General features: G+C 47.9%; 1 protein-coding gene, 1 long non-coding RNA gene and 1 pseudogene across 5 annotated transcripts in view; 2 read left to right on the top strand and 1 right to left on the bottom strand.

Annotated features, from left to right (window-relative positions):
- LOC139059240 (chaoptin-like) overlaps positions 1 to 23,819 on the top strand; it is a 133,062-nt gene that overhangs the window by 18,144 nt on the left and 91,099 nt on the right. The window lies entirely within an intron of this gene.
- On the top strand, positions 1,919 to 3,490 carry LOC139059683 (probable ATP-dependent RNA helicase DDX17 pseudogene; annotated as a pseudogene).
- Positions 8,942 to 11,600, bottom strand: LOC139059684 (uncharacterized). Its single transcript, XR_011514308.1, has 3 exons — positions 11,443 to 11,600; positions 9,953 to 10,069; positions 8,942 to 9,093 (listed from the first exon to the last, which is right to left on the bottom strand). It is a non-coding gene; the product is annotated as an uncharacterized lncRNA (long non-coding RNA).

Here is a 23,819-nt window from a genome sequence, read left to right on the forward strand (position 1 = left end):
GTTTGGGCCGGATAGGTGTGTCATCGAAAGGGATATGTCTGCAACACGGAACGCGTAAACCGCTCCCTTTTCGGTACCGATACATCCACATCGAAATCACCGACAACGACAACAGGGGTAGCTTCATTGCAGTTAATTGGCGTAAAGTGAGTAGCCGTGAACCTTATGGGACTATGAGCCGTTGAATTTTTTGCTTGCTTGCCGGGGTATGAGCCATTGATGATGACATGATGACATGCTGCTATGCGTGATTAGAAAGAATTTAAGCACTGTTCGCTTCACTTTGCTGAGTGCTTGTCGCCTCTGCCTTACGGGACTATGAGCCATTGCATTTATTGCTTGCTTAGGGGAGCATGAATGCTTACGGAGGTATGAACCATTGATGATGATAGTTTTCGTTCACGGAGAGCAAGAATGCATGGAACACTATCCGCATACAGCTTCGCTGTAAAATTTCCAGATGCAGACGCCTTGTCAAGAGTGATAATTAGGAACCAGGATGGCAAGTATCTCACCCATATGTTGTGGCATGGCAAGCTGATTTTCAAACATGGTAGGCTGCACTTGCCTACAACAAACGTAGAAAGAAATTTGAGACTGTATCCTGATTCTCCGGAATCCGGTGGTCATGACGGTTTTTGGAAGGTTAAACAGATGTTTCACTGCATTACGATGAAACAGGATATTTCAGAATATGTGAAGGCGTACCATCAATGCCAGCTCTGCAAAGCGAAGTTCAAACCCCGTGAAAGCGCCATGGTTATACCAAAACACTCAGGAAAGCCATTTGTGACTATACAGCTTCGCTGAGCTCAGAAAAAAAAGGGAGAGAGTATGAACTATGCAAGATTTTCTACTGGCTATTGATGAGTGCACAGGCATTGTGGCATGCAAGCCCGAAAAAGAGATTCCAACTGCGTTATATCACTGCTTAACCGAGAAATGTTCAAACACACGTGAACATATGAGTGTGTGTGTTCAAACACAGACGACCTCAAGTGATCGTTGGAAACGATGGACTGACGAGAGGAATATAGAGATTCGTTTTGCTGCATCGTACCATACAGAAACAAATGAACTCACCGAGAGTGCGATACGAGATGTCAAACAGTTCATCGCGCTTTACCCGGGATTTCTAGGTGGTTGGAAATGTGCCCTTGAAGCGGCTGTGAACCACCACAATCACTCACACACGGCTGGCTTAGAATGAACACTGTACATCGCGTACCATGGCAAATCGAAATGGCTTCCCGCAGACCGCCTGTTGGGAATCGCGAATCTCTTGGTGCTGCAAGAACGAAGGAAATGTGCGACCAATGTGTAAGGCACAAGACCGCCATGAAAAGAAATTACAACCGCCGACATTGAATGAGATCATCGCACATACGTGGGCGATAACGTGCTTGTTCGGAGAGGTCTGCAAGTATGAAAGGCCCCTTTTACAGGACCCTACAAAGTTGTGAAGACGGCCCACCAGCACGGCATTTCAAAGACTCTCTGCTACGGTGGACCACAAGGTGTTACTGACACATCTGTGGATAACGCGGTAGCATATCAACCCATGAGGGTTGACGACAGAGGAGAGTCCCGTGTAACGCTCTTGAAAGAAGGAAGAAGCGCACAGGAGAGACCAAGAGAAGAGGAAGAAGAGGGTGTCAGATCAATTATGTCTGATTAAACGGAACGTTAGACAAGGCATTCTTCTTTATCCTCTATTATTGAATGAATATTCATGTAAAATAGTATTATTGTAAAATATGTTTACCTTTATTACCCTCGTTATTACAATTACTGCTGTTTACCCCCTTGTCCGTCTATCTGCTTATTGCTCACCACCCACTTCGTGGCCAATCCTCCGTTGTGAATATGTGTCATTGTCTGGGATCAGCATGATGATCGTCATCATGATCGGGCGAAGAAGAGGAGGATCGGAGGTCGACTGAGGCGGGCGCAATATTGCGGCTTGGGGCCGAGCCAGTATATCACAGGCATATATATCTACATCGTGCGGGCGTGAATTTTTGCGATCAAGAACAAGGATATCCTGGTACCAAGATCAGGAGACCGCGAAGATGGGGGACCTGCTCAATGGCCTGAATGGAGGCCAGCTGCTCGGTCCCCCCAACGGCCCCAATGAGCCGCTACCACCAAATCCTGCCTTGAACGGCATTTTTGACGACAATTTCGTCATCGATTTGCCCCTCAACTCTAAAGATAGGTACATGGGAAAGGGCGACAACTACATGACAACTTTGTACATCAGCAATCAAACGGTTTCCGACAGCGCCGGCAAGATGCATCAACCTAGACCTCCAAAGTGGCGCGAAATAATTCTGCAGCCTTTCGCGAAGAACTTCTACCGCGAGAACTTTAGAACGGCCTGGCGTTCGCCAGAGGAAGTGGAAGATTTTCGCCAGAAAAACCGAATTACAGTAAATGGGCGCGGCGTTCAGAAGCCACTGCTGCGTCTTCATGAGGCCAACTTCCCAGCATGCCTGATCGAGGCCCTCGAGGCGAACAACTACATCTCCCCGACTCCCGTGCAGGCGCAGTGTTGGCCCGTAGCGCTCAAGGGTAGAGACCTGCTCGCCATCCTCGGCGCCGGAGTTGAGGGCAAGACCCTGGCTTACATCGTCCCGGCCATCGTTCACGTTCTCAACAAGCAGCCTCTACAACTCCACCAGGGTTTTCTGGCTCTGCTATTGGCTCCCACTACCGAGGCAGCCCGCAAGATTCAGTGGGTGTTGGGCGAACTCGAAAGATGCACCAATGTCCGCGCCACGTGCGTCTTCTCCGGCTGTCCGAAAGACCGACAGCTGAGGGACCTTTGTCGCGGCTTCGAAATCTGCGTCGCGACGCCTGGTCGTCTCTACACTTTCCTCAAGGAGGGCAAGTTGGACATCCGCCGCTGCACCTACCTCGTGCTGGACGAAGTGGACCGCATGGTCGACATGGGTTTCGACCAACAGATTCTCGGCATCGTGAAGCACGTAAGGCCCGATCGGCAGACCCTGATGTGGATGTCGAGGAGACCGAGGGAACTGTACCGGCTCGTCGACGCACTGCTGAAGGACTACGTAGAGGTTACCATCGGTGAGCGTCGTGCCTCGCCCTATGAGAGAGTCGAGCACGTGGTCTGCATCTGTGCCGAATCTGTGAAAAATACGCGAGGCTCTCGGCACTCTTAGAGGATATCCTGAGCGAGCAAGAAGTAGGAGCCAGAAAGGTCATCGTGTTTGCTGAAACAAAGAAGCGTGTCGACGACCTGGTCTCCAAGCTGCGACTCCGAGACTGGCCCGTCGTCGGCGTCCACGGCGGGACTACGGAGCGCGCGCGGGATTGGGCGCTTGCCGCATTCCGCCAAGGCAAGACTCCCGTCCTGGTGGCGACCGACGTGGCCGCGCGGGAACTGCGCTCGGACCGCGTGCACTACGTGGTCAATTATGATTATCCAAGTGGCGCCGAAGGGTACGCACGACGGATCAGCCACACGTCGCACTCCAAGGGGGAGCCCGGCAGCGCGTACACGTTTATTCAACCGGACGACAGTCACTGCGCCCAGGAGATGATTGGGATTCTTCGACAAGAAAAGAGAAAAGTTCACCCGGAACTGTACGCGATCGCTAAGAAAAGAAAGCAGTGGAAGCGACAGGCAGTCAATGGTGACGATGCCCTGTAAGCCCTCTGGGCTTGAGGAACATTGCTGCTTGATATTGCTGCTTGAACATTGCTGCTGTGATAGTGCTCCCCTAGTGCGGATGGGATTAGCGCCTGACCTAAACAGCGCCTGCTTGAGGTATGCACGTGTCTGCAGCCATTGTGGAACTGAATATTACTGCGCCTTATGGAGATAATCAATTTTTCGGTTCGACTCCATGACGATCTGAAATGTCAAGGTGTTTAAACGGGACCAATTGATAAACTGAGCTCGTGGCGTGAAATTACCAGCTGTTATCAGCGGACATAGTTCAGCCAAATAAAATCAGCAAATAAGCAAGGGGAAATTTTGGCTCTGCCAGTTAAATCTAGAAGTTTCCAAGAAATATTCTTGCGTGCGTGCGTGCGTGCGTGTGTGTGTGTGTGTGTGTGTGTGTGTGTGTGTGTGTGTGTGTGTGTGTGTGTGTGCGTGTGTGCGTGTGTGCGTGTGTGCGTGTGTGCGTGTGTGCGTGTGTGTGTGTGTGTGTGTGTGTGTGAATCAAATGGTATACAGCTGCAAAAAAGCTCTTTCTCTAGATTTGTTCGTAAGAGCAAATTACCGCCAATCCTGATGCTGGATATGTTATTAACGAAGGCGTGCAGCCATTGGCAGTGATTATACTTACGAACGAAAAGATTTGCGAATTCGGTCCCTGTTTGTCTTGTGCGATGCGTCTGGCAGCATGGCGATCACGTGTTTGCCGGGAAGAGGGGAAGACGCAGAGACCCCCGCCACGCGACCCATGCGACCACGGATTACGCTGTCCGAGATCGGCTCACTTCGCTCACTCGGCGAGAAACGTAACCAGCAGACACGTTAAACCCACGCGAACCAGGCGAAGAAAGTTGCATTTAATTATAGAGGGATTACGTCCTTGAAGGTGGGTATTTGTTGCAGGGAATCACATCACCGCAGATGAATTCTCTCTGTCCAGACGAACTTCATTTGCGAAAAAAAAAACCGGAAAAAAAACAACTTAATCCATTCACTTACTAATTACATAATTCAACTTATTGCTGAATTCACGGCCCATGTTTATACGAAAAAAGTTGAAAAGGATTGTCACTACAGTCTAGCTCCGTGTATCTGCATTTGAGAATGTCCATGTAGGCTGAAATTCAACGTAAAATTATCCGTTCAACATACCCAATTAGACACGCGGCATCGTGATGCGTTACTCTTCGTCTAACTCCTCTGTGACCCGCCGTGGTTGCTCAGTGGCTATGGTGTTAGGCTGCTGAGCACGAGGTCGCGGGATCGAATCCCGGCCACGGCGGCCGCATTTCGATGGGGGCGAAATGCGAAAACACCCGTGTACTTAGATTTAGGTGCACGTTAAAGAACCCCAGGTGGTCAAAATTTCCGGAGTCCCCCACTACGGCGTGCCTCATAATCAGAAAGTGGTTTTGGCACGTAAAACCCCATAATTTAATTTAATTTTAACTCCTCTGTGACCTAAAAGTACGGCGTAGAACGAAACTGCCGTCGCATTTCGCTCTCACCACGAACCGATTCCGATTGACGCTTGACCCAGGCTCCCGATTCGCCGCGTATTCAGTTGGGCAGCAGCGGGCGAGGCAGACGCTCCCTACCATGGTATGGCGAAGCTCTCTTCCACGTCGCCATTCTTCGTCACAAGAGACCGAAACACGTCACAAGGGACGTATCGCACAGCGAGCCATTGCTTCGCGTTATCGCGCATGTGCAATTAGGCAAATTTTATGTATAACCTGACGCCAGTTATTTCGGTCTACGCGGACAGTTTGAAATGCAGACTAAAAACACGCAACCGTAAATTTATGGCGATTCCCTCGAACTTCCCGACATAAACATCAGCCTTAAAATTTGAAGAAAGGGGGTTAACCGACAGGCCCGATTTTTATTGGTCATATCATAAGAAGCCAACAAGCACTGACACCAAGGACAACATAGGGGAAACATGCGAAGGTTGTGGGATTATTTCCCACATGCGGCAAGTTGTTTTTTCATCCACTTTCACTTCCATTAATTGATCGTTTCTTTTTTTCCTTTATTAAACACAAGTAATTTCCCCTATGTTGTCCTTGGTGTCAGTGTTTGTTGGCTTCTTATGATATGACTAATAAAAATCGGGCCCCTCGGTTAACCCTCTTTCTTCTCGTTCAGCCTTAAAATGTGAAATTTAAGTTCGTTTTGGTAATAAGTTTAATTAGCGATTGAATTCAACCATTTTTGTTGCAAGTAATGTCCGCTTGAGTGGATGGTTCATCTGTAATGACCTAATTTGAGTAAATCATATAGCCTTTTTTTAAGTATACGAAATAAAAAAAAGAAGAAAGGAAGAAACACTGTATAGGAGTTTTTTTATGATTGCTGTCTTGTTAACAATTTGACGAGACAGCAGCAGCAGCCACGGCCAGCAAAGTAGTAGTAGTAGTAGTAGTGTAGTTGTAGTAGTAGTGTTAGCAGCAGCAGTACCAGCCTCCCCCTCCTCATTTTCCTCCTCGACACGTTGCTTCAGTTTTGTTTTTCTCCCACAGCATCCAGAGAAAGCTAACCGCAGGCCTACCTTGCCGCGGTTAAAGGAACTCACAGCCATTCGGAACATACCTTAATTGAGGTACCAGTGCCCAAAAAGAAATCTTGCCTCTCAATGATATGTGAACAAGCATAATTTTATCCTTTACAAAATGCTAAATATTCCAATTAACGCAAAAACTACCGCAATATTACGTGTGGAGATACTCTGCAGTGAAACATGCCATTAACACTATGCTGGCAGTGCACAACTTTATGTAGAGATGTCCGAGCTAACGTTAGCCAAGCTTTTCAACGGAAAAGAAAAGGAGATATAAAAATAAATGGTGAGATACGATCGTAAGATCTATCGTGTTTGGTCGCCATAGCTCTGACGACCGAGTACAAGGTGCTGTAACTGTATCTTTGACCGTGTTGTTTAAACATTTCTATTTATTTGAACAACTTGGACACACTATATAGGACACACTGAATAAACGATCTGGCATCTGTTATTTTCAAATTCACTTTCTACAATTTGACAAAAAAGAGAATGTTTATCATTCTGCATGAAAATATTGCACGTTTATGTGTGTACCCGCCGTGGTTGCTTAGTGGCTATGGTGTTGGGCTGCTAAGCACGAGGTCGCGGGATAGAACTCCGGCCACGGCGGCCGCATTTCGATGGGGGCGAAATGCGCAAACCCCCGTGTACTTAGATTAAGGTGCACGTTAAAGAACGCCAGGTGTTCCGAATTGGCGGAGTCCCCCACTACGGCGTGCCTCCCTCTTCCCCCTTTCCTCAAGCAATTAATATCTAGTGAGGCGCAGTGGGAGGCAGCCTTGCGCAGCTCGAGGCCCGACCTGGAGTGGGCTGAGAGTATAGAGGAGGCCTACTTCAAGTAGTTCCTCCCCCAACCCTCTTTTCCGCTGCCCCCTTTCCTTTAAAGAGAGATAAATAAAGTTTTTCTGCTTCTTCATCATCATCGTCATCATAACCAGAAAGTGGTTCGGGCACGTAGAACCCCATAAATTAATTAAATTTATATGTGTATTTGTAATACACATAAGATTTATAATTGGCGATGTCTCCGTACAAGGAAATGCTTCTGCGGGTCCATTTCCTGTCTTCCACGCGTTCGGTATTCGATGCACGTCACTGGAGCCCAATGCCGAACCTCTCTACTGTCATTACTATACATTGTTGGTTTTTGTTTATTCACTCAACGATCCCTTCGGGTTTTTTTGTTGTTTTTTTTTCATTCTTGCGAGGGAAACTGCCTTTGTGTGCGCACGAGAATGGCCATCCGAGTGCCATCTTAGAGATTGGAAACCTCTGCGCTGTCAAGGTCCCGCAACTTCATCAAGGAAGTTGCTATCACCTGCTCCAGCCGCCTCGCACGCTGCCACGCTCGATCTATCTGGGCGTTTTACGTGACCCATCCTCTTGTAAGTGGCTCTGGCAGCTAGCAGGTCGGCAGCAAGGTCTTGCGAGGCTTGGTTTCACACCAGTGTCAGTGTAGTAAAAAAAAGTGCGTCAACAACACTATTGCAAAACACATCAATAACTTACATAAGTGAACACCCACAAATGAGATCGAGAAATATCGAAGCAAAGTGTGCTGAAACGTATAGCGAGAAAAAAGTCATCGCATTATTTCGTATCACATTATGCACAGTTCTTTTAGACAATGTTTGCAGCTCTTTTTCGGTGAAGCCGAAGTTGTTTAGTATAGCCGGCACAGTGTATAATACACTTTCTGCAAGCCCTGGTCTCGCGGTTAACTGCTCTTCAGTATTATTAAAGATTAGTGAGAGAGTAGCATCTAACCATGTGCCGGTGACAAGCCACGCCCAGCTATAGCGCACCGCGTGCGTCAGTAGGACGTGGGGCTATAACAACCCCATTTGCACTTGACAAGGTGGGATTTCTTTGATACGTTTCTTTTTCGCTGGATTCTTTTTGTTATATATTATTTCGCCATTCGGATTTAATGTATCCTTCAACGAGCTCGTCCAAAACAAAAAGCAAACAGTAATGTCTCTCTGAAGCCACCGTCAATATCACTGTTATCTTTCCTTGCGCAAGCGATTCATTAATTCTCCGTGATGCTTTGACCCTCTATATTCATAATGTAGTAGCGGCGATGTTCTTTTCTTTTTTCCCGGCATGATAGCTAAGTACTTTTGTCAACAGAGACGTATACGTCACTCAGGTCTCACTCTAACCGCGAGCGACATATAATGTGCTGACGAGACCTTACACCATATACCACCTACTGCGACAGCTTGCCTCGTTATAAATTAATTGTAATGCCTTTATAGAAATCGAAGTCTATTCCTGACCGTTTACCATGCCATAGAAGGGGCGAGGAATTTCATGGTCTCTCGTGTATTGCTGCTTGATGTATGGATGCATGTAGCGTTGCTAGCATTCAAATTGCCGTTATTCGTGATCATGCACACTTCTTTTGTCAGCGCGCTATTGCACCCGAGGAACATAACAAAGCGCGCTGCGTTAGTGAAATGCGGATGGGAACAGCCTTTTCTCGATAAACGCTATTTGGATTCCACCGATGGTCGTTGCTTGTGCTAACAAACTCAATGCCGAACGTACGCCGTCCAGGCGATATTCTCGAAGTAGAAGGCGTCATCTGGGAAAACTTAATTAGGGTCAATATTTAGACTCTATGGTGCGGGTAGGGCAACATTCGATAAGCTCGCCTCATAACAGCTCTACTGACGTCATTTCACTTACAGATATCTTTATTTCGTGTGACGACAATCGACGAAGTCGTTCCGCGCCATGCGGCAGATTGGCATCAAAAACACTTCATCTTGTACGGCGGAATGGGCGAAGGTCTGCACCGCCCTTCGCAGCAGTCCGTGTGGTTCTCGCACTGAAAACGAACATACCACACAGTACGCTCCTGAACAGGAAATATTCAAAAACGGGCGTCGATACTTCCAAGAAAGCAGTTGGTACATGTATGTAGACGGCAGATTAATTCTACGATGACACAAGAGTTCGGCCTCCGCGAAGCCTAGTACGAAGATATGTAGAACTGAAAATGAAGGCTATATAAAGTTATGAGGCCTAAGCTCTTGGAATTGCGAGGATGTGGATGCTAACGCGCGATCCCTTAGCTTATGAAGCCGCCTAGATCACGCATTTTGATTATCTGCTGTGTCACGCCTGAGTGCTCAAAATTAGTAGTACCACAGTTCTTTCTTTTCTTTGTTTTTTTTTTCGTGTAATTATGCCACTACGAACGGCCGCGTGAAGCCTGCAGGAATCTTTAATTTTAATACGAGCGAAAAGTAAACTGCATGCACAAAAATAGACAACACACACATAGACGAGAGAGACTTTCGCAGTTATACTCACTACTGATAAGCTTGAATTTAAGGGAACCTAGTAATTTGGAAACGCTACACACAAATAACCACTTGTGTCACCCCACACATCACACTCACGCCTCGCCTTTCTCCAGTTCACCAAGTTAACTTCAATAACGAGGAGAAATAAGAAACCAAGTTTTACATATCGTTGTCCGCAAGTGGTCAATTGACACTGCTAGCATGCAACTTCACATTCCCGTCCACGTTATTTTTCATGACATTGCCGTCAATCAGGTGTTTCTTAGGATGCAGCTACAGCGACCATGGCGCTTGGGCAGTGTGACATATCCTGTTTTACTTTCGAAACCTTACGGTGCAACAAATTATAAAGAAAGAAGCAGGTGACCAAAACTGTACCCTCATCTCTCTCTTGTGGCAAAAGTTGAAATACTTCCTATGTTGCAGGCAACCGCTGGATATCGTGAGCGCGATGAACAGCACCAAGAGGGCTCCACAGATTAGTTTCCCGCACATCTGCAAGAAAAGGATTTCTTATTGTTGTTGTTTGTTTCTTGCCGTCAAAGCACTGCTCCGTGTCGACAAGCTGCGAAACGCGGCATAACGCGTAGCATAGACGGCGGCGCTGCCGTTATAAGTGTTGGCGTACGCGCAGGACCTCCGTTACGTGACATATGCGAAGGAACTCAGGGACATGTAGAGTCTAATAACGATAAGCTGCACTCGCATGAATCTTTTTTTTTTGTTTTTGGTATTGAAAAATTGATCTGCAAGCTTAGAGTGATTCTTGCTCGACAAGCTCCGGATAGCTAATAAAAATTGTAGGGCTAGTCATACGCACTTTGAGAATTTTCTATTTATACGGTGCACTGGTCAGTCTACAAAAGCCTCCCCCCGCCCTCCCCGTTCACGCTTCCTGCTACGTAATGACGCACGTCCCTTGGAAGTCTCTGCATCAGTGACTCCAAACTCAATGCTCTCTGGCTACCCTGAAGCGAGCAAATTTACTGTCACGTCTACACGTAGATGTAGCCGTGACGTCACCTGCTTCTTTATGACGCACTGTCTCGGCTACTGCGACGCGTTCGGCGCTGTGTTTGCGTTTGCATCGCTGACGTAATACGCATAGGAAACAGTTAACGGAACAGCAGGCGCACAACTCCACTGAGTAAGAATCGAAAAGCAGGTCGTCGCATCGGAACGCTTCCGACATGACCGCTGCGGGGTCCTTCGCTTATTCCCCGCGGGGTCTGGATCACAACGCATTCACCTTCGCCTCAAACGAATTATCTGGCCGTCACTAGCGCACGCCATCGGCTTACACTTTAATTTTCTAGATCAGATGCGAAAGTGTGAACCGCGCGTTGAGACGGTTGCCACGCTTCGCGTTTTCTCGTACAATATTTGAATGATGTCTGCCACGGGCCGCTTGCGTCATTCGCTCAGATGCTCGCACGTTTTCTTCTGTTCGCCCTCCAACAAAGATGCAGACCCAGCAGCACTTGTTTAGCCGACGCGACGACCGTTCGTTTTATTTTACTTTGCTTTGCTTTCCCCACAGGTTGTCAGAAGCTCATTACTTCGTGTCGACAGCACGGACAAGTTCCGCGTGCGCTCTTGCCTTCAAACCCTTCTCCAGCTGCCACCAACGTCGCGCATGCGGACAATCGCGTTCGCCACTGGAGCGGGAACTTGGAAATCGTTTCGAGCGTGATTAACCCTGTTCGGAGTGCTGAACTACAATGCCGCGCCTATTGAAAAGCCACCGCAAAGGCCTGCTTGTGTTTCCGTGTGTCGCGTAGGGTCAGCTCTCCTGTTGCTACGAGATTCAACAAAAAAGCAAATGAGTGCCACTTAGTTTCACGTGCCACGCAGTGGAAATCACTCACTGTCGGGTAGGAGTGGGTGGCACGTCTGCCGGTGGTGTCAGGTGATGCGCAGTCCTGTGCCGGGTCATGCATCGAGGAAAAGTCTTCGCAAGAAGAGATCTCTATCGTTCGTGCCTGCGGCGCGCATATGTTGTTGCGCTGGATCCTGAAAAGTGCAGAGATGTGCCGGTAAACTGTTTGTTGTGTGGATGAATAACGCTTTGTGTCTTCGACGAAGCTTTTCTATGAAATGTGTGCCTGGTTGAAAACATTCGGTTTCTCCGAAGCAAGTTCCGCGCATACGTTCTAGTTCTTTCAAACGTTATATCCTTCGATGTTGTTGCAGTCCGAAGAATAATTGATTAACCTCGGCTAGGCGACTTAAGCGCTCGGAGAAGCTTTTCGCGAAAAGCATTCGGGCTCTTACGAAAGCACAGCTCAAGTTTGAAAAGCGTGCCGTCATTACAAGCAGACTGCGTACGCTTGCTCTCACCATTTGTAAATCTTCGTCGCGAATCTTTTTACATCACTGTATTTTGCTGCATACCTTTGTACACTGTACGCTAATTATATTGAATAGCACTGCAGTGCTTTGGCACACACGCTACATTACTGTGTATCGTGCTAATGTGGCTTGTGCGCTCCACTAAAAGCAGCTGCCACCGTGTTATGTCTTACGTGCAGTATTGCTCCTACACATCAGTGAAGAAAGTGATTCGGTATATACACTGCGTACCTTCTCGTTAGAAGAATTGCGATGGAATTGTGCGAGAATTAGATCAAGTTTTCTCGAGGCGGATGGGTCGGGAAGTACCTAATGCTTTCGCGGCAAGCTTTGAAATATCTAGAAGAAAAATACAGTCTAACGGATGAGCGAAATTCATCAAACAAGTAGCCGTCATTATATCTCAGAGCTTCACGACATACGACCCGCGAACAGATATTTAGCGACCCGCGACCGATTTTAGGCGTGCTGATGCCGGTGTGCTGTTGCTATTAACAGAGCATGACCAATTAGGTGTGAAAAACTACAGTTGAGTCACCCAATACAATGTGCGACATGAATCGTTCGCAGCGTCGGGTGCAATAAAATAAGAATGGTATGGAAGCGCAGGATCTCTTGTTGAGGGCATATAAGAAAGGCGCACGACCACCGAACGTATTGGTCAAGTTTCCAACGCCGTGGTCGCATTGTTGGCGCACCGTCCATAATTGAATCGAACATTCGTTTTCCCAATACGCTTCCATTCGATGACACCGAATAGACGGCTTTTGCGCGCAGAAAGGCTGCAACGTTTCCCACTGAACGGCGGCTCGTGCGGCTCCCACAGAAGTTGGTAGTGGACCTCGCTGGTTTCGGGTTGTGCAGCCGTGGTATACTTTAACCAAATAAGATCCTCTTTCGCTGAGCTTTGAAACAACCAGATAGCAATGCATTAATACACGCAATAGCATGTATATGTGGATTTCGACGCTATTTCGGACGTGTCTGCGCGTAAGGAACAGAATTGAAGAAGCAGGCTTCTCCCCACGAAATTCTTTATTGCGGTGGAATCAGCTTTCCAGGTGTCTGCACGTATGGCGCACGCATACTTAAAGCTGGCTTCACCGCGAAAGGATCATAGCGAGGAGCTTGCTTCTCTGATTACCTTCCTCGCACAGGTGAGATAACCTTACGTACATTCCTACTGCTTTTTAAAATAAGTATGGCTCACTTTCGCCATGACAGCTGTGGGCGCGAAATTTGAAGCTGGATATTCATTTCCGTTGACTGACACCATTATAATTAATCACAGTATGAATTATCGCTGAAGTATATCGCGACATAAAACTAGGATAGACTTCCAAATAATTAAATGGCAGGTTTCGAATACAAACACTCTGATATATAAATGACGTTATGGGTATATGGTAAACGCTAAAAAAAAAGCTTTAAATTATAAAATACCCTATCAAGAAGTTACATTGTAAATGACGTGATACAGGAACAGGTGAAGAACAAAATTACCTCATAACAAAAATTAATAAATGATAGAGAACCAATAATTGCACAAACGCGTTTACGTCTGAAAAAATAGAACGAAATACATTCGAACCAGAATATAACGAACCAGGATAAAGCGACTTTTTCTTTTCATCAAACTCGCTGAATGTTACTCATCTAAAATAACTTTCTGATAACTGATGCTTTCGTTACACCGAACTATCATTGGATATGTCAAACGCGGGGCGTCGCAGCAAGACGAGAAGCTGTCACCCGATTCTTCCGGATGAATTATTTCGGTGGCGAGTGTAGGACGCTATAGTGCACATGCCACGGCTACAAAACGTGCTAATTCTCTCTAAAAAGCAGTACGAGCCTGGCATATTCCCGTGAAGCTGACATAAGCGCCAAAATTGGCAGTGGCATATACAGGCCAAGGAGGTGATAGCAGCGTGTCGAAAGACATGGTAAGGGGCTTAGACGCCCGTTCCTGAGCGCCCGCACGCTGTACTGTATCTGCCCACACGTCACGGGAGTACTACATCTGCGGAATCATCTTGCGTTGGATGTGCTGCGCGAGTACTCTACCGACGTTGATGTAAGTGGCCTGGAACAGGTTTAAACAGACTCGCGCGTCGGCAACTGTGTTCTATGTATATACATGGACGCTAAGGAACGCAAAAAGTCACGGGCGAAAATTACTGCCTCACCACGCGCAGTTTTGTTTTCAATAATGAGATTTCTTCCTGGCTTTTTTTTTCCACTGCAGATAGCAAACCCTTATATAACGAAAGCCTCACAAGTACTCGTTTAATTTCGTTTTAGGCGAGTTTAGGTATATCGAATTACTTGACGTACCGAACTGTGTTTAGGGTATAAACATGTTCGTAATAACAGGGTTCGACTGTAGAAGAAAGCAATGCGAAGAATTGCCGCGCCACTTCAGTAGAACTTATGGTTGATAGGGCCGCTGCCTCAGTCGTCGCAGATTTGTCGATCAAGGCGGACATATGTACTTTTCTGCTGTGTTAGGAACAACTCGGCAACGAGTTGTTCCTAACACATATCGAAAGATCTCGAAAGATCTTCATCGGGCGATGGACCTCTGGCAGCCTAGCTCCGGGCACCAACATCAACAACCGTTGGACAAATAAAGTTTATTCCTATCCTATCCTATACTTAGGAACAACTCGCGCGTATAATGTAGAGATAAAGTTTTTTTGCATATGATGCTTCCAAAGAGTTTCCATGCACGCCTTCAATACTATACTTCTGTCGCTCCCTAGCATCCTCTCTGCGAGGGGAGGGACAAATAGATCACACGAAATGTTTCACGCGTGCCGTTCTCGTGTCAGTTTTCTGCGGTGCTGTAGATCTCGGTCTTTCCTCTGTCCAGTTGCAGTGCAGTTTCACTACTATTCAGTCGCCGTACACAGCGTGGTGCAATGTCGTTTAGTTTCAGGTCAGTTTCACTTCTTTTCCGTTATGGTACAGTATGGTACCAGTGTTATGGTACCAGTGTGTCACACTGCGCGCACTGTGCACACGGCATTCTTTTTCTTTCTCTTCTTGCACATATGTTTTTTTTTTTATTTCTAATGTTTTATTGACGGCCGCAAGGACTGGAGACTTGTGTTGCTAGAAAAGACAGCCGCCATACAATCAATGCACGTCTGTAAACGCCGTGCGCGAAGAATGAACAGATATACGCATCTCGGCCCGAACAGTGCGCATGTGCATTTTACGCCGACGCTGGCTGATTTCGCGATGTGTGCTTGTCTATTCGCGCGTGTGCACGCGCGAAGCGTATTTCGCGTGCAATGCGGCCTGTCTGTATTGGCGGTTATTGCACGCTCCATCGCGTGCGTGCCTGCATACGCTGGAGACGAGCTTGCGCAACCACGAAAACCCCGCCACTGCTGGCAGCATGCGGCATCGCTGTTATTCGGGATTGGCAAGCACCGTTTCAAGGCTGTGGGCGTTTTTTCTCACGCGCTTCGCCGTTGAGTCGGAGACAGGTTCTTTCCGGAAGAGATGTCCTCTCTTTGGTTCCGGATTACGGTAATTACGAGCGTCGATGCGGCGCGGTCAAGGTGCGTTGCCGGGAAATGTTTGTATTTTAGCGCGCCTCACGGCCGACGCGTGAAATGGTCAGGTAGGCAACAAACAGTCTCGCGTCCTTGATTTGAAAGCGTCGCAACTAGGCACCTTCTTTCTTATTTCTTTTTTACAGCGAAGCTGTATATGGCTAGCCGATTCGTCCCATGTCCGTAGTCCGTCGGTCCGTCCATCTGTCGGTCGCCTGTACGCCGAAAATTTCTCCGGCTAACACCATACACATCCGCGAAAATAAAGAAGAAAGAAAGAGAAGTGCGCGATTAGCCAACCCCACCGAGATAGCACAAGGCCTGTTTACTCCGATCCATGACGTCATGTTACCTTGCCCAAAATTTCCATTGACAAGGCTGGCGTGATGAAAGTGGTAACGTCAAAATCACTGTTGGCTACTCAGGAGCATACCCATTGATTCTATGGCAGTCGGTCAAGGTAACAAGACGTCATGGATCGCAATGAAAAGGCCTTGTACTGGAATTTGGTGTTGGACTAGCTGCGCCAGTAGTGACGTCGTTGCTCTCCATCGCAGCCAAGCGCGCGCGCAGCAGTGTCTCTACGGCTCCGAAATGGGTAAATCACGCGCCATAAGTACTCCTGAGGAGCAGGCAGCTTTCGATCAGCAACACCGCGAGCAGAACCGAGAACGAGCGCGTCTACGCCGTGCCAATGCTGCAGCTTGGGCACACGAAGAGGCTCGTGCAGCCGACCTCAAGCAGCGACTGCGTACCGAGAATCCGGCAGCCTACCAAGCCGTCGTTTAATGAACCGTTGGGATTAACCCAGTGATAAACACCGGGGCCGCACGTTTTGATTCGCTGGTTAACATCTGTACGGAGTGCTTGGTTGGGGATTTTTAAATTTTAGGTGTATTTTTGCGTGTTTCCAGTTTGCTTTCTCAGACCGGCTCAGACATTTCTTTTTTTTAACTACCGTTTAGCACACAAACTAAGAACAATCACAAAGGACAAAAATGCACTTTCTTCTGTCTCGCCATCTTTTCACTGTGTTTGGAAAGGCTGCGGTTAGTTTGGGTGTCGATAACCAATGAGATTTCAAGCCAGCTTACGAGAACTTGACCACCTTTCACCTCGTGTGCACATTCGCCTCTAAACGCACGCCGATGTTACTAAAAAAAAACTTTTATTGCATCCTTTGTTCCCTCTTCTTCCTTCGCGCTTTGCACTCTGTACATGGAGTTTAACGGAAACTGAGCACGGGAGGTATTCTACGACGATCCCTTCCACGATACTATCGTCTTCGAGTGACGTAGTGCTCGACCAGTCAATCAGCTCATCCAATTTTTCTCAACCAGCCAATTAGCGCCTGCCTGATGGCCGAGACGATACTCTCGCCAAAAGTGATCGTCGCAGAAGGCGTCCCCAGCACGCTTAAACTAACATGAACTTCATTAGAGCTACTTTTCAGCCTTATTCACGGCTGAACGGGATATAAACGCAGGAGGCCCCCATCACTCTGCAAAACAGGACTTAACATGTAAAGTCGTTGCATAATCGAACTGTGCCCAATCACGCCTCTCTCCCCCTGGCTGTGTACTGCCACTGAATGTAACTCTCAGTCCACGAGGCCGACACCTTAAAGTATCCTGCTTAGAAACTGGTTAGACCACGTCGTTCCAAAACTCGGCGCAGGGGGCTCACCCGTCCGAGTCAGGTATAAATGGTTACAGATGTCAGCATGTCATCATGGAAAGGAAAGAATGGGGGGGGGGCGGTTAGGTGGGGAGGGGAGGTGAGAGAGTAGAGCAGGGGGTAGAGCACGTATTGTTTTCGTCCTGTGTGGCTTTCTTTATTTCTTCTTTTCCCATTCAAGCCATTTTATTGAGCATTGAAAGAAACCTGGCCATCACTGCACTGAATAAGTCTCGATTCAGGGTCATCGAGGCGCCGACGATCGCTTACGGGGCAGCAAGAGCTGTTTCACGGTCGGCAGCATTGTTTAAACATGCATCACGGTGCGGACGTTGCTCTCTGCGTTTGTGTTAACGCATCACCACTTCTCCTTCTAGCTCTTCCTTTTTTTCACTATCGCTCGCTCAATTTAGCTCGAATTTTCTGCGCGCGTCTGACCGCGTTGTTCAGGTTCGGTGGCGCTGTAATTGTAAGTCTCGCCGGCACTGAAACACACTCCCGTGAAATCAGATGGTTTCCAACCCAATATCACTGCAATGTCGACGGAGCGATTCGCTCCTTTCAAGTTGTCTGAAATGCGTCTGAGCATTCAAGTCGAAGGCATCCCTCGTGAGGTGCCTCTTATAGCAAAGTTACGGTCGACATACGACGCCTTCCTCGAGGCGGGGTGGTGTTGCGAACCAGCTTTAGCATCCCGCTGATCGGAACTGCCCTGGGCAGAGCCCGGCAATCTGCGGGTGCGATGTCGGGTGCGATTACGATGGCCACCGCCGTCTATAGCATACATGGTATAGCCTTTGATCTACAAGACAGTTGCTGTAATACGGGGCCCGCAGTCCTTTTTTGTTTCAGATATGGATCTTGAATAGAGAGGCGAGAATGGTCACTACTGAATTTTCCCGCTTTTCGGGAAATAAAAACGATCTCCGAATAGGGAAGCACGACTCACTGTGTGGACTGTGGGACACGAGCGGGGTGATTGCTGGCACATAAATTCAACGTTGCATCCATCCACATACATACACACAGCGCTTGCACACATATTCGGACACACACAAAAACAATACACGCATGCACGAACGCTTGCACGCAGTTGCTGTTGAACTCCATCGGATCCACCCTTGTCTGCTGGGCGGCGGCAAACAGAAGGTAAATTCTTGCCAGGATTCGGGTGGATAAAGACAATTTTTATGATGAAACTATGTAGCGTTATCTAATTATCTAATAACGAGACTCTGGCGGTGGCATGGACACCATCTCGGACGTTGACCTTAACTTTGCGCCTAGCTGTGATAAATACGGACGGCTAGGAGCTGCGCGATAAGTAGGCAACAACAGTGATCCACGTGAAATTTGGCTGGCTCGTCAGTAAGGCCAACAATTAACCATAACTAGGCAGCTATAGTCCGCGCAGCAACAGAGCTGGGCAACAATCGTTTCAATACATATTGTAAATACCGGGTGCTACGCCACGAATAATTACCATTCAGAAAGTAGAAGAGGTATGGTGAAAAAAACAACGGACATAAGATGTGGCTAGTTGGCCATTAGTTTTGACAGCGTGGTTAAAAAACAGCTACATCGCAGCTTTTGGGTTTCCCCTATGTTATCATGTGTTCGCTTTGTCCTCGCGAGAAATAATGCCAGCCATTTCCGTACCACATTCTTTCTCGTGCGAGCAGCCAGTGCGGAACCACCTCGTTCATTTGAGAGGCCCACAGCGGACGAAATGCAGCATTTGTACTGCACCACATTTCCGCTCTTTTTCTAGTGTCGCGAGTTTAAACAATGGGGGAATGAATCACTGCCATTCTTGAACAACGTGTGTCGTTCGCATTACGTCATGCTCTCCTCGTTGAGAGAACCGGTGCTCTCTCTCTCTCTCTCTCGCCATCGTGAGTAAATGTTAACACGGGCAATTGAAAGCCGACAACGACCTATAGCTATAGAAAAGAACGAAGAAACCGGACTTCGGAGCTCCACCATTGAGTGCTGCGGCAGTGTTCCAGTAACACACACCCACGTGCACGGCATAATAAACGTCTGGAGGATGAAGTGGATGAAGCGCGTATGAGTCACGCATGCAGTTTCGATCGCACGGGTAAAACGGGAGCCGTTCGCATCTTAACTCGCCCCGACGGCGAAGATCTCACAAGCACGACATGCTGTGTACTAATACAGTGAGCAGCGCAAGTGATCGTGCGCGCGGCCTTGTTCGCGCGTTTGGAAGCTTCTCCACACACGATCTCACGCGAGGTCACGACGAAGACAAAAAAAAAAAATAGAAAGCGAGTGATGCTTCGCGACTACTTTAAAAACGGAGGCACCGCACGACCTTGGTCCCCTATCAAGAAGTTTGAACATGCCAGCCCCAGCGAGCTCCGAGGTCAGCCATTTGAGCTCCACGCATTATCTGTTCTTGGCATCGTATCTCAGCTGATTGTTCGCTGCGCGTCTACAACCAAGCTCTTAACTGACTAAAATCGACTTAGTGGAGAGATTGTACCAGCTTTTGATGGCAGTAGCTTCGATTAGCGTGAGCGTTGTTGAGTTCTTAAATCATATATATTAAATCGGGTGATAAACAATCTTCGCGCCTTCCTTCATTCGCTGTCTTGCAGAGTTTTGAGACAAGATGCATCTTTGAGATAGCAGAGAACATCCTTAGGAAGAAAACGCAATACAAATGATAGAAGAAAAGAAACGTTGCATGGTTCCCATAGAAAACCTTCGCGGCGAAACCTTGGCGATCACACGATTAGCTATACCAGCTGTGAACATATCGCGACGGACTGTATGAACTTTTGAAAAAGACAAAATGGTAATAGATACGAAATAAATATTAAAACGAGCGTTCGCAGAAAGCAGCCCTATTGGCTAGTTGCTTTGTGAGAGAGCTCTTTTGACTTTCGCGAAGCGTTGGGTTCCGCATGGACTTGCACTTGCTTCCCCGGTGAAGCAAGTGCAAGATGCAACATCTTTTTTATTTTTATTTATTCATAATAACTTACAGGATCGTTAAAGGGCATTGAGTAAGGGGTAAGAGTTTCTACAGAATAGAGAAAAAGTTAGCTTCAAATAAAAATGCAACAAAACAACGGTTACAAATAGTACAGTGAAATATCATTATACAGTGCTATCAAATAGCTCATTCAGGTTATCATGAAAGGTTCTGCGGTTTGGCATGGATGCGATGTGTTCCGGTAGGTTGTTCAAATCTCCAATAGCGCGAGGCCTCGGTTATGAGTTAGATGCCTGCGTTTGACCCCGTAGGTGCATGAAATTGAGCGTGTTGTGAAGGCGTCATGACGTGTGCACATTGCATGAATTAGCGGAAAGTGAGATTTATTTATATAAATGTACCTGTGAAACAGACCTAAAAGGGCAATCCCACGGCAAGTTTCTAAGGACTGAAGTGAAATGTCTTTCTTTTTTATTCGCGTATTACTAGTAAGATGGTCGTGCTTACGCGAGATGAACATGGATGCTTTATTCTGAATGTTCTGAACAGCTTCCGATATGCTGATGAAGTACTCCTGATACGGTTACCATGTGGATGAAGCGAATTCTAGTTGCGGACGAACATAGGTTAAATAGGCTAATTTGCTTGCATTAAAAGGTGTGTTATGCAAGTTTCTACGCACATAACCGAGATACTTGGGATCTTTAGAAGAGATGGGTGACACGTGCGTAGCCCAAGATGTGCTAGCGCACACCGCCCCTCTGGAAAAGGCACGACGCCTCGTTTCGCAGCTACTACTGTAAAAACTCGCCTATAATGCGGAACCGGAGATAATGAATTCTGGGTTTTCGCGTGTCAAAACCACGATTTGATTTGAAACGAGCCGCAGTGGGAGACTCCGGATTAATTTTGACCCCCACTTTAACGTGCCCCCAATGCACGGGAGACGGGCGTTTCTGCATTTCGATCCCATCTAAATGCGCCCGCCGCGCCCGGAATTTGATCCCGCGACCTCGTGCTTAGCAGCTAGCGCGGCACCACAGCCGCTAAGCCACCGCGCCACAGTATACCGAGCAGACAGAATTATTCCGCGAGCCATTCTGCTTGTGGACTGGCACCACGTCTGCAAAGGGACCGGCGAAAATTGCATGCTCGCTCAAAACAACAAGGTGCAAGTGCTGTGCAGGCGTGTGTAGGCATTAAAAAAGAAAGAAAAGACAGAGAGAAACCAGGCATACGCCAGGCATGAACGCTTTCACGTTTGGTTGGCACAGGCACTGATGAGGCCGAGAAGTCAACGGGAAGGGTAAGAAGTATTTCGATTTTCTTTTTGTCTTTCTCGACTTAATAACGCGTGGCGAAAAAAGCAGCAGTTGTAATACGCCTAAGACACATTCGGAATCTTTTTTCGAACTCTGCTGTAATACAGGTGACACGGCGATCTTTCACGTCTCCTGGCATACATCAAGCTGTCTCTGGCAGGGTTTCTCACCTGGAGGATCTCCAAAAATTTGCAGGAAAATGGATGAAACCGACATTGAAAACGAAACTAGCAAAGAGATTGCGCCTCGTGAGAACACTTTCAACTCTGCACTAACGCTAAGCGCTCGCATTGTACTCCATGACAGCGCTAAGCAGTAAATAATACTCGTCGTCCATATCTAAGCCCAAAGGCTATTTTCGGTCTTCAGTGGTAACGGATTTGCGGAAAAGTGAGTGAGCGGCCCGCGACTTGGCTCCCACTTCCGCAGTCGTACGGCCAAGCACTTCCGATGTCGTCACCGCAGGAGGCGAACCTGATTGTAGAGAGAGCTAACACTGCTGCCGAGCTGCCTCACATCAGCGTCAGAATTTCAGCAAGCACTTGATACGTCCACATAATGCCAACATCCGGCGTAATTCTTCTGACAAAAACCTCCAGCCAGCGTCCTGAAGGCTATATAAAAGTATTAAGCGTATGTAGCATACATATATTCATTTCTCTGCGCAGAGGAAAGTCCCGTCGTCTGCACGCGTTACGACAAGATAAACGTGACTCAACGCCCAGTAATTTCCCGTTGCGTCGCTCGGGACCGCCACCCGCGTACCGCATAGCACGCGGTCTCCCACTGACACGCACTCGGACTGCCTGCGCAAGTCGCATGCCGACTCCCCCCACATACACACGCGCGCGCATCTTTTAGGAACGTTTTCTCCATCGTCCGCAAGCGCTCTTCCGCCTCGTGACCCGCGGTGCGCGTCGGTATTGCACGATTCTATGTTTGGACGGCCGCGCGCACTCGTGCAGTCCGCCGCTTCCGCACGCGAGCTGGACACAAAAAGCGAAGCCGTCGCTGACGTAAGGATTGTTGCCGCGCGCAACTCCCCCCGCCGTCGCGCGGGAGCGTCGCGCGTTGTCGGCTAAATTTGCCACATCGCGATAAGATGTGCGGAACGGTGCGGCGGCAGGAACGGTGGCAGGAGCACGACGTCGCGCGCCGAGTCGACCACGGATCGCTACGGGAGAGCGACTCCGCGCGGCCACGTGCGGAGCGTCTCGCCGTGTTTGCTGGCCGAGAGCTGGCAGCCTACGTCATCGCCGCGGAGGAAAGTGGTTGCGAAAGAGGGTCACCGATTGCCGAGAGCCAGCTTGCACGCGTCGATAAAGGTGTACGCCGGCGCGCGGTGTACTGATGACTCGCACGCGTGTATCTGTGTGTGTACGGCTAGAAGGAAAGCCTGGCGGTTTTTAAGCCTACTTTCATTTGTATTTGGTAAATTCAAGCACTCCGCGCATCGATGACTCAATTAAGTGTTCTCCCACCATTATCGTGAAGGTTGACTCTCACTAGAAGAGAAGGGTTACGGGGTCGTACCTGGGCAGCAAATAGTAAGGGGAAACATTTAATATTTATTTGCTTCCTTTTCACTCAAATCATAGGCTATATCAAGGAGATTGTAGGAGCAATGCACATCACCTGTTCTCAGAATGTGCTTCCTTTGTTTAAAAAAAGCGACGATGAAGAAAATAATTCTCATTACGATGACCTGTAAACACTCGCTGAAACACTAGCACCGCAGTCTGCGTCGCTGCGTGTTTCAAGCACACACATACGCACACTTACACGCACGCATGCATGCGCGCGCACAGTAAATTTTTGTCTTGCGAAGAAATACTATTAGGCATTTAATTCGCCTTCTCATTCTCCTCTGCTGCTGTGGGTTGGAACCGAACATTACGACTCACCCATTACTTCACACTTTCGGAAAATAGGATTGGCCATGCGGATGCAGTGAGTGCAAAGCCCTTTGTTTTGGCGTTTGGCCTCTTCCTCACTGTCCGTTCCGAACGCTTGCGTGAAATTTCGTTGGAATACACTCCCTGACTTGTGAACTTGAGGCAAAGCGAAAAACAATAATAAAAACATGAGGGCAAGAGACGGCAACGAGGACACAACGCCTTATCTTGTTCTCGCGTTTTTTTTTTGCGCTTTGTCTCAAGTTATGCAGTACCAACTAGCCCACCTGTCTTTTCTCTTGACAACCCCCGAGATTCAGTTATCTGGACTTGAAGCATTGTGCTCAATTCCTAAGCGAATATACACTTCGCGACGCATCGTCCGCGTCAGCATACCCAGATTCCCCAGCATATACAGGCGGTCACAGCCGGAGAAGCATTTTCCGCGACCCCAAGGTCGGCGCCTCTGGA

This window comes from Dermacentor albipictus, chromosome 4 (assembly GCF_038994185.2).
Source record: "Dermacentor albipictus isolate Rhodes 1998 colony chromosome 4, USDA_Dalb.pri_finalv2, whole genome shotgun sequence".
In the NCBI taxonomy this organism is placed as follows: Eukaryota; Metazoa; Arthropoda; class Arachnida; order Ixodida; family Ixodidae; genus Dermacentor; species Dermacentor albipictus.